The sequence below is a fragment of the Panulirus ornatus genome, chromosome 73, assembly GCF_036320965.1.
Source record: "Panulirus ornatus isolate Po-2019 chromosome 73, ASM3632096v1, whole genome shotgun sequence".
Classification (NCBI taxonomy): domain Eukaryota; kingdom Metazoa; phylum Arthropoda; class Malacostraca; order Decapoda; family Palinuridae; genus Panulirus; species Panulirus ornatus.
In genome coordinates, this window is record NC_092296.1 from 16,560,918 (window position 1) to 16,563,492 (window position 2,575).

The following is a 2,575-nucleotide window of genomic DNA, read 5'->3' on the forward strand; positions in this document are numbered from 1 at the left end:
GTGGAACTAGGGCAGTTTGGGTGGAACTAGGGCAGTTCGGGTGGAACTAGGGCAGTTCGGGTGGAACTAGGGCAGTTTGGGTGGAACTAGGGCAGTTCGGGTGGAACTAGGGCAGTTCGGGTGGAACTAGGGCAGTTCGGGTGGAACTAGGGCAGTTTGGGTGGAACTAGGGCTGTTCGGGTGGAACTAGGGCAGTTAGGGTGGAACTAGGGCAGTTAGGGTGGAACGAGAGCAGTTAGGGTGGAACTAGGGCAGTTAGGGTGGAACTAGAGCAGTTAGGGTGGAACTAGGGCAGTTAGGGTGGAACAAGAGCAGTTAGGGTGGAACTAAAGCAGTTAGAGTGGAACTAGGGCAGTTCGGGTGGAACTAGGGCAGTTTGGGTGGAACTAGGGCAGTTAGGGTGGAACTAGGGCAGTTCGGGTGGAACTAGGGCAGTTAGGGTGGAACTAGGGCAGTTAGGGTGGAACTAGGGCAGTTAGGGTGGAACTAGAGCAGTTAGGGTGGAACTAGGGCAGTTAGGGTGGAACGAGAGCAGTTAGGGTGGAACTAAAGCAGTTAGAGTGGAACTAGGGCAGTTAGGGTGGAACTAGGGCAGTAAGGGTGGAACTAGGGCAGTTAGGGTGGAACTAGACTAGTTAGAGTGGAATTAGGGCAGTTAGGGTGGAACTAGGGCAGTTAGGGTGGAACTAGAGCAGTTAGAGTGGAACTAGGGCAGTTCGGGTGGAACTAGGGCAGTTAGGGTGGAACTAGGGCAGTTAGGGTGGAACTAGACTAGTTAGAGTGGAACTAGGGCAGTTAGGGTGGAACTAGGGCGGTTAGGGTGGAACTAGGGCAGTTAGGGTGGAACTAGGGCAGTTAGGGTGGAACTAGACTAGTTAGAGTGGAACTAGTTCAGTTAGGGTGGAACTAGGGCAGTTAGGGTGGAACTAGACTTGTTAGAGTGGAACTAGGGCAGTTTGGGTGGAACTAGGGCAGTTAGGGTGGAACTAGAGCAGTTAGAGTGGAACTAGGGTAGTTCGGGTGGAACTAGGGCAGTCCAGGTCACGTTAGGTGTGCCCAGGTCGTCCACTGGTCCTCGCAGGTCAGGTCGGAGTCATGATGTATATGACTGGCCGGGTCATGGGACACACGACCATGTCCCAGTGTTGTCTCTGTCCCACCCTCATGGCGTGTCCCCCCCCCCCCACCCACTCACACAAAGATATAAATATATCCTTTCGAACGCAACAGACCTGCATTCGGGTAATCACATGTTTACCAAATGGCGTCCTAGCTTCGTCTCTTCGATGTATATCACCTGACTTATATTTCTCTCTTGTGTCTCCCCTGAAGATGTGAAATTACACGAAAGTGCACTTGGCACTTAGCCCAACCCACCCACATACACATGTATATACATACACGTCCACACACGCACATATACATACCTATACATCTCATCGTATACATATATATACACACAGACATATACATATATATATATATATATATATATATATATATATATATATATATATATATTTTTTTTTTTTTTTTTTTTTTTTTTTTTTTTTTTTTATACTTTGTCGCTGTCTCCCGCGTTTGCGAGGTACATGTACATAATTCATACTGTCTGCCCTTATTCATTTCCGTCGGCATCCCACCACACATGAAATGACAAACCCCTCCCCCTTCATATGTGCGAGGTAGCGCTAGGAAAAGACAACAAAGGCCACATTCGTTCACACTCAGTCTCTAGCTGTCATGTATGATGCACCGAAACCACAGCTCCCTTTCCACATCCAGGCCCCACAAAACTTTCCATGGTTTACTATACACGCTTAACATGCCCTGGTTCAATCCATTGACAGCACGTCGACCCCGGTATACCACATCGTTCCAATTCACTCTTTTCCTTGCACGACTTTCACCCTCCTGCATGTTCAGGCCCCGATCACTCAAAATCTTTTTCACTCCATCTTTCCACCTCCAATTTGGTCTCCCACTTCTCGTTCCCTCCACCTCTGACACATATATCCTTTGTCAATCTTTTCTCACTCATTCTCTCCATGTGACCAAACCATTTCAAAACACCCTCTTCTGCTCTCTCAACCACACTCTTTTTATTACCACACATCTCTCTTACCCTTTCATTACTTATTCGATCAAACCGCCTCACACCACACATTGTCCTCAGACATCTCATTTCTACCACGTCGACCCTCCTCCGCACAACTCTATCCATAGCCCACGCCTCGCAACCATACAACATTGTTGGAACCACTATTCCTTCAGACATACACATTTTTGCTTTCCAAAATAACGTTCTCGACTTCTACACATTTTTCAACGCTCCCAGAACTTTCGCCCCCCTCCCCCACCCTATGATTAACTTCCGCTTCCATGGTTCCATCCGCTGCCAAATCCACTCCCAGATATCTAAAACACTTCACTTCCTCCAGTTTTTCTCCATTCAAACTTACCTCCCAATTGACTTGTCCCTCAACCCTACTGTACCTAATAAGCTTGCTCTTATTCACATTTACTCAGCTTTCTTCTTTCACACACTTTACCAAACTCAGTCACCAGCTTCTGC